Below are 8,820 nucleotides of genomic sequence, written 5' to 3' on the forward strand. Positions count from 1 at the left end.
GTTTATGGGGGTGTGGGTGGGGCTTGGATATGTGGCCTGGTGTGTGTGTGTGTGTGTGTGTGGTGTGTGATTGTGGCTCGTCTTCGTTCAGGACAGATCCTGGGGTGGGTAGGGAAGGGGCGCTCTCCCTGAACTGTCACATTCCAGTGCATAGTCCTAGAATGTCTTTAAAAAAGTGGTCGCTATCCCCAACATGGGACTCGAACTCATGCCCCCGAGGTCAAGAGTCACATGCTCCACTGACTGAGCCGGCCGGGCGCCCCAGTCCTAGAATTTTTTATTTGAATCTGGGTCTTCGGGTCCTCAGGTATACTCTTCTTACCAGGGTGAGAAGATAAAATTTATTTATTTGTGCTGGCTTGGTTTAGAACTTTTAAATATTTAGATGAATTGTAAGTGGGCTCTAGTTGATTTCTGGCCCTTGACCCACAAATTTCAGGAGTGGGTTTTTTTGTTTGTTTTTTGGTTTTTAGTTTTTTAAAGATTCATTTATTTATTGGGGCGCCTGGGTGGCTCAGTCCGTTAAGTGTCTGCCTTTGGCTCAGGCCATAATCTTAGGGTCCTGGGATCGAGCCTCACATTGGGCTCCCTGCTCAGTGGGGAGTCTGTTTCTCCCTTTCCCTCTGCTCCTCCTTCCTGCTCGCGCTCTCTCTCTTTCAAATAAATAAAAAATATTTTTAAAAAGATTTATTTATTTATTTTAGAGAAAGAAACCGTGTGTGGGGGGGGGATGGGGGGGCAGAGTGAGAGGGAGAAGCAGACTCCCCACTGAGCAGGGAGCCTGATGGGGGCTTGTGGGGCTGGGGGGGGGCTCCATCCCACGACCCTGAGATCATGACTATCTGAAATCAAGAGTCAAATGCTTACCCGACTGAGCCACCCAGGCCCCCCTCAGAAGTGGGTTTAAGGTTAGTTTCTTCACTAACTAACCGTCTGGCACATAGAACCTCCCTTCACGCCCCCCACTGTAGGCTGTCAGCTCTTCCCAGGCAGGCCTGGCTCTAATTCCAATCTAATCGTATTAGAAGATTCTATTCTACTAATTCTGGTGCCTGGTACACTGTCGGCCCACCATAAATCACCATTGGCTAATGAGTAAAGAGGTTCAGCTGCTTGCCCAAGGCCTTGGCTTTCATTACAGTGGCCGGTGGATCAGCAGGCTGGCTGGGAGGGGGGGGTCTTCGAGAGCTGGCTGTCCCTGCTATAGGGAAAGCAGCCAGGGGAGCTTGGCCCCCAGACCTGGGGTTCCTGTCTCTGCTCTGCCATTTTCTTGACCTTGGACAAGTCACTTTCCTAGCCCCAGTCTCCCCTTCTGTAAAAAAATGGGTCTAATAACACCAACCACAGTGTGTTAGCGCAAGGATCAAAGTAAACGACACTCTCTTACAAGCCCAATGCCTGGTATTCAGCAGGACTTCCATAGATGCCTCTTCAGTCAGCATTTTCTGTGCCAGGTACAGGCTCCATTCCCCATTGCAGGTGCCCCCTAACCCTGATGGGTCTGGGTCCTCCCAGTGGCTCCCTCAGCCCACCCTCCCTCTTAGCTCAGCAGCTCTGGGCACCCGTGCACCACCTTCCACGTGGCTGCTGGCTGGCTGGGGCCTCATCTGCCCTAGTTTGTGTGGGCTTCAAAAACAAAAGGCCACGTTTTTCACTTTGGGTGGGCCAGCAGAGCTGGCTGAGACAGACAGACAGACCAATGAAGGTGACAGCTGTGGTTTGTGGCCTCTCAGCTCAGACAGACACTCCAAAGCTTGACAGGGGACCAAATACCTTCTTGGAGGACTGGTTGGTGTTAACCAAAAAGCTTGTCCCCGCCTCCCTCCCTCAGGGGCAGCATGAAAAGTGAGAGGGCCACCGTGGGTTTGAATCGGCTGTGCCATCTTCTAACCAGGTGACTTGAGCTGTCCCTCTGGTAGCAGGCTCGGGGGCCTCATTAGGAAAACAGGACCAGAATAGTCTTTCACTCACAGGGTTATTGTTTGACTCATCCTTTGGGTCCCCTCTTCCCAGACTCATTGGTTACCTCCAAACTTAGTCCTTTGGTCTTTACCCCTCCTTTGACCTCAGAACTAACTACTGCCACGTTTCTCTTACAGACACCTTTCACTCCACATACTACTATTGTGTCTTTATCATCTTCCTCCTGCCATTTTTAGGGCCCTCTCTGCCAAGGGCTTTATACATGATATTTTTGATACTCATTCCAAATATTTTCTAATTTCTGTTAGGAGTTCTTCAACTCATGAATTTTTCAGAAGTGCATTTTGACATTTTGAAATGCATAGGGTTGTCTTTTCTTTCTGTACTGTCTTTTGTTTATTGTTTTTTTTTTTTTTTAAGATTTTATTTTCAGGTGCCTGGGTGGCTCAGTTGGTTAAGCATCTGCCTTCGGCTCAGATCATGATCCCGGGGTCCTGGGATCAAGCCCCGCATCGGACTCCCTGCGCAGTGGGGAACCTGCTTCTCCCTCTTCCTCTGACCCTCCCTGCTCATGCTCTCTCTCTCTCTCAAATAAATAAATAAATAAAATCTTTAAAAAAAAAAAAGATCTTATTTTTAAGTAATCTCTACACCCAGTGTGGGATTCAAACTCACGACCCTCGAGATCAAGAGTCGCAGGCTCTTCCGACTGAGCCAGCCGGGCGCCCCTTGATTATTGATTTCTAATTTAATTATATTGCTGTCAGATAATGAAGTCTGTTTGATTGCTTTGAATTGTTCAGGACTTGCCTTGTGATCTAATATGTGGTGGCTTTTGTAAATGCGTGCCTGAAAGCAAAAGTGTGTTTGCCAGTTGTTGACTGGAGAAATCAAAGTATTCAATTAAATTAAGCTTGCCAGTTGTATTGTTCAAATCTTCTACACACTTACTGATATCTATTTTTTCTCTGCTTAAACTACCAATTCCAGAGGGACGTGATTTAAAGCTTCCTTTATATTGGTATACTTTTCTATGTTTCCCACTATTTCTGTTTATGATTTTGAAGCTATGTTATTAGGTGCATTTAACTGTAGAATGGTTATACATTCTTGATAAATTGAGGCAGGCAAGTATGCTATTGTCTCTCTCATCAGGGTGGGTTTATTTCTTTCATGTTTACCCAAGGATGTCACCTTTTGGGCACCCTTGACTTTTGAGAGGGGTGGATTGTGTCTGCTCCAACCTCCTACCTTACAAGGCCCCAGGTTTTGTCTTGTTCCATTTTGGATTTGTGCCTTTGGGGATTTTCTTTTCTTGCAAGCTTGGCCTTGCATTGAAAATATCACATACTCACACGTGTGTGTGCGTGCGCGCGCACACACACACACACTTTATCTTCTATCTAGCATTTCAAGTTGTTTTATACTAGAAGGGTTTCTCTGGACATATAGTCCACCTTATTGCTGCAAATAAAATTCTCTGTTAGCTCTTAACTTGAAATTTTATTTACTATTTAAAACAATACTATGAGGGGCGCCTGGGTGGCTCAGTCAGTTAAGCATTTGCCTTTGGCTCAGGTCATGATCCCAGGGTCCTTGGATCGAGCCCCACATTGGGCTCCCTGCTCCATCGGGAGCCTGCTTCTCCCTCTCCCTCTGCCTGCCACTCCCCCTGCTTGTGTGAGCTCTCTCTCTCTCTGTCAAGTAAATAAATCAAACCTTAAAAAAAAATCAAACAATTCTATGAATTCCTATCACCATTTTTTCATAATGAGAAAACTGAGGCTCAGGGGTTTGAGGACTGGGTTCAGATCTGAGCTCTGACATTTACCAGCCGGGTGGCCTTGGCTAAATCAGTCATTTAAGAGGACACAGAGGGCACAGCAACAGGACCTGCCTCTCAGGGCTGCTGTCCAGACTCGAATGACACGCGGAAAGCCCCTGTCGTGGCATGGATGCTCAGAAGACATCTGCGACCATTTAACCTGTGATCACCTGGCTTCTTTCCAGTCTTTAGGCCTGGCTGTCTACAGGGCAGGGACATGGGCCTGGTACTCGGGGCTTGTCCTGTCTTCACTGGGCGATGTTGACAAGGATAGTTGAGTGCCAGTTGGAGAGTTACCTGGTGGACCGTAAGATGCACATCAGATTGCTGAGATTCTGATTTTGACGCACTCCAGGGGGTGGGCACGGTGTGGGCACGTGTGTCACATGGGGTACGGCTCGTGAGGTGCTGCCCATTCCCCTCCCCGGGGCCGTCCTCTGGCAGGCCACATAGACAGGACAGTGGGCTTGCTTCCCTCATCCCCCACAAGTTGCCAACAAGAGGAACAGAACAGCTCTCCTAGGTTAGCAAGCAACTCGCTCGTATTTTTTTTTTTTAAAGATTTTATTTATTTATTCGACAGAGATAGAGACAGCCAGCGAGAGAGGGAACACAAGCAGGGGGAGTGGGAGAGGGAGAAGCAGGCTCATAGCGGAGGAGCCTGATGTGGGGCTCGATCCCAGAACGCCGGGATCACGCCCTGAGCCGACGCAGACGCTTAACCACTGTGCCACCCAGGCGCCCCAACTCGCTCGTATTTTACCTTCACTTTCTGAAAGGTAATAAATATATATGGTTCAAAAATCAAAACAGTTTAGAAAGAAATGCATTGAGAAGTCTTGCTCCCACCTCTGCCTTGTCCACACTGTTTCCCCCACATCTTATAGGTGACTACTTTTGTTATTTTGCTGGCATAAATTCAAGCAAATACATTAATTCTTATATCTACCTCCCTTTCTTACACAAAAGATAACATAGCATATATACTGTTTTGCATGACATTTTTGCTTCCAAATATATCCCGGAGATCTTTCCATATCAATATCTGACAGGTTCAATTTTTTTTCTTTCTTTCTTTTTTTTTTTTTTTACAGCTGCCTATTTTTTTGTTGTGGAGATGTACTATAGTTTATTTAACCCTTCATTGTCCAGTATAGTAGCCACATGTGGCTATTTACATTGAACTTAATTATAATTAAGTCAAATTTGAAATTAATTTCCTCAGTGGCGCTAGCCACATTTCAAGAGCTCAGTATGGGTACCTGTGGCCAGTGGCTAGCATGTTGGAAAGCACTGACGGAATGGAACATTTCCATCATTGCAGAAAGTTCTATTGGATTGCTGGTTTCCCGGATCCCCTATAGTGGGACACCTGGCTCATTTCCAGTCTTGAGGCGGTTCGGTGATGATGCCACCCATCCCTGGGATGCAGGAGAGCTGAATGAGAGCTGCTCTGGGAATGCTGGGCCTTCAACCTCAGACCTCAAAATCTGGGAGGCACCTGCAAGAGAAGGGCTATTGGGTTTGGGGCAGGGGCTTGACCAGGGCCTGGGAATGAGAGTAGCCCTAAGGACAGACTTCCTGCTCAGCTCTAACCCTCCACCCCCTCCCTCCATCCCTGCCAAAATGCAAGCCTGTTTCCTTTCATTCACGATTTAAGTCCTGCACTGCGGCTATAGGGACAGAAAAGACACGGTTTCTTCCTTGGAGAAAAAGACAGATTGTTACCTGCCTTGTGACAAAGACGTTCAAAGAGGCCTCACCAAACATCAAAAGGCCTTATAATACCTATCATATAACAGAGTGAGGATGTGGGAAAACAGGCATCCGTTGTTGGAGGTTGCAAATTGGTGCCAACTTTTTGAGGGCAATTCCAAATCTATCCAAATTCCCAAAAATCTACCCCAAAGTGCATAACCTTTGACTCAGCACTGTCATATTTATAAATTTGTCTTACAGAGACACACGTAAGTAGCGACAAGTATACGTACTGAGATATTTCCTGCGGGCACCATTGTCTCTTGCAACAAAAGACTGACACAACCTAAATACTCACTAGGAGGGGAATAGTGAAAGAGACTGTGACACAGCCACACGGTCTCTATCACTGTGTAGACTTTGTAGAGGCAGATACATTACTAAGTGAAAACAGCAGAGTGCTGAATTGTGGAGCGTGTGCTGCCATTTGTGTTAAACACACACACACACGCGTGCGCGCGCGCTGCTTGGATATGTCCAAAACATCTCTGGAAAGATGCATTAAAACTGTTGTTCTTTTGGGGCGCCTGGGTGGCATAGCGGTTAAGCATCTGCCTTTGGCTCAGGGTGTGATCCTGGCGTTCTGGGATCGAGCCCCACATCAGGCTCCTCCGCTATGAGCCTGCTTCTCCCTCTCCCACTCCCCCTGCTTGTGTTCCCTCTCTCGCTGGCTGTCTCTATCTCTGTCGAATAAATAAAAATAAAATCTTAAAAAGAAAACCTGTTGTTCTTTTAAACTGAGCACATGTATGTATTACCTTTAAACAACAAAAAATTTTTTTTTTAATTTTAAGAGGTTCACACTGAATAATGGTGAACAGTCAGAGGGAGGGAAATTCCTGGGGACACCTGCTTACTCACCTGAGCTTTGAGTGTCCCCGGTGACTGCACAATTCCTCCCTACGAGGTGACAAGGCCACAACGGTCCAGAAATGTCACCCACCCTGTGACTCCCTCTCCGGCACCTCTGGAGGCCTCTCCCTGTCTTGACTGCCATACCTCCCGTGCCCAGCAGGGGGAAGCACAGACCCACCAAAGCATTGGTTCCAAATTTCACCAGGCATTCCTTCTAGGATTTCCTCCTCTGTGGACCCTGGTTGGAAAGACACTTCCTGCCAAGCTGACCAAATTTATTAGTTGATAATTCATTAAATTCTCTCCCTTATTTTGTGCCTCACATTTCTGGTCAGAGTGCACGCGACAGGGTGTAGGCTTGCTGAGCTCATCTTTTTCCCCATAAGAGGTTCTCCTCGGCCCTTCCTTGTTTCCTCCAGGCCTTGGGTGGCGGTGGTTGGCCAGAGCATCCCCAGGGATTGAGGGCTCAGGCTGGCAACTGCTTCGTTAGAGGCTCCCCGCCCTGCTCGGATTTTCAGCCTCAGGGCACAACTCCCACCCTTCTCCTACCCAGTCAAAAAAGTAGTTCTGGGTGAGAGGAAGCAGGAAACTGGCACCAGTCTGACTGGTGGCAGTCACACCCCCAGATGTGTTTGGAGTCTGTCCCTTGCTAGGCTGTGAACAGCTGAATAATGGGGACTCTTTTCATCTGCCACAGATTCTCCAGGAGTGATTCTCCAGCAGGGCTGGGCATACGGCTGATATAAATTAAAGGTTTGTTGTTGTTAAATGGAAGGAGACAAGCATCGAGGGGACCGGGGACTAATTTCTTTAAAAAGAAAAAAAAAAGGAGGTCCTAGTTGATCTCAAGGGCAAGAACCCACTGGCAAGACTGGACCATCCTTGGCTGAAGATAAGGGTCGTAGGCACATAATGGATCACCTTCTTAGCATGCCCAAGGAAAATCCTGCTTTGTCTTACCTTATGCGGCCCTGGATGGGACATGAAATCAAGAACCACCTCTCTCTCACCCACCAGAGGTGCTGGTGACCTTGGCAGAAGAAATGCTTAAATCAGGTCAGTCTGGGTGAAGGGGCTGTTTCATCCCAGGGCCTTACTTAAAATTAGATAAATTTCCCAGCTCCTGTTAACTCCAGAGAGTGGTTCTGAAAGTGGGGATGGGGGGAGAGGGAAGAGGAAACTCTAAGGGGAAGGGACATTTATAGCCTCTGGCCTGGCCTGGAGGAAACCTAGGGCTCCTTTAGTGGGGCCCTCCCTCCTCAATGTCTTGGAAGTGCAGGGAGGGGCGGTTGGGGATCTCTACAAATTAAATGGGGGAACAAAAGGAGCAACTGAGAGAGAAGGGCCTCAAATATAGGTTGGAGATTATGTCTCAGACCTGGGGTTCTACAGCCCTCCCAATATTCACTCACCTTTCTGGACCACCCTGGATGAGAGGGGCGGTGGGGGCTCGGACAGCAGGCCCAAGGCAGTGTAGATTTTGAAGGTGGGCAGAGAGGAGGACTTTCTCTGTCCCTTATTAGTTGTGTGCCCTTGGGCAAGTCACTTAACCACAATGAGCCTCAGTTTTCCCATCTGTAAATGAAGATATCAACACCTACCTTCCCTGGTCATTGTCAGGATGAATGAAAGAAGACCTCTGGAAGCATTTCTGTAATTGCTAGACTTCAGGGATTATTATTCGCCAAGGTGAGAGGCCACCCTAGGTCCCTGGAGGTGACAGCGTCAAGGAGATTTTTTTTTTTTTTTTCCTCCTCTGCGGTGCCTGCTCCTTTCTCAGCCTGGATGCTGGCTTTAATCCTGTGTTTCCCAACCCCCGCGCTTCTCTTTGAGACCGCCTTGGTGGTCTCCAGATTCTCGCACCTTGCCTTTTTCCATAGGCTCCATTCTACGACCCTGGGGATCTCGGCATGCGCGCAGAGTTGGTCCAGGGTGGGACAGGTCGTGAGGGTCTCCGCTGGCCTGAATCTGCGCCCTCCCGCCCTGTTTTGGGGTTCTCATTTGCAGATGGTTCCCACTGGTCCTCAGCTCCTCGCTGGACTGAACAGAGGAGGACATAAACCAGGGGTGGGGGGCCTGGAAGGGGGTTCCCACCTTCTCAGTCGGGAATCCGAGAGGGGGACCCAGCCCTTGCGCCCCAACGCCGCACCGTCATGGGTCTCCAAGCGGCGCTCGCAGTTGCTGGCAATCCTCGACAAGGAGGTTTGCCCCTCCCGACTCCCAGGCCGTGACCTCCCCCTCCCGACCTCCCCTCACCCAGACCCCGCCGATCCCAGTCTCCGAGCAAGCGGGAGCATGCGGTTCTAGGACCCGGAGGCGCCGCCGCGCGCGCCGCCGCCTCTGCCTCGCCTCGGTTGCCTCCCGCTCCGGCAGGTGAAGCGGCGCCCGCCGCCCCCTCTGCGGCAGGTGAAGCGGGTCCGCCGCCCCCTCCCTGCCGCGCCATGGCGGGGGCGGCGGAC

The 8,820-nt window shown here is 49.1% G+C and overlaps 1 long non-coding RNA gene across 2 annotated transcripts; it reads right to left on the reverse strand.

Annotated features, from left to right (window-relative positions):
• Nucleotides 1-4,439: 4,439 nt before the first annotated feature.
• On the reverse strand, nt 4,440-8,814 carry LOC105237885. 2 transcript variants are annotated; one of them, XR_856556.3, is made up of 3 exons: nt 8,225-8,814; nt 7,963-8,071; nt 4,440-5,249 (listed from the first exon to the last, which is right to left on the reverse strand). It is a non-coding gene; the product is annotated as an uncharacterized LOC105237885 (long non-coding RNA). The 2 variants fall into 2 exon arrangements; XR_004619794.1 differs by having other exon boundaries at nt 7,322-8,071.
• Between the last annotated feature and the right edge of the window lie 6 nt (nt 8,815-8,820).

This window comes from Ailuropoda melanoleuca, chromosome 13, assembly GCF_002007445.2.
Source record: "Ailuropoda melanoleuca isolate Jingjing chromosome 13, ASM200744v2, whole genome shotgun sequence".
Lineage (NCBI taxonomy): Eukaryota > Metazoa > Chordata > Mammalia > Carnivora > Ursidae > Ailuropoda > Ailuropoda melanoleuca.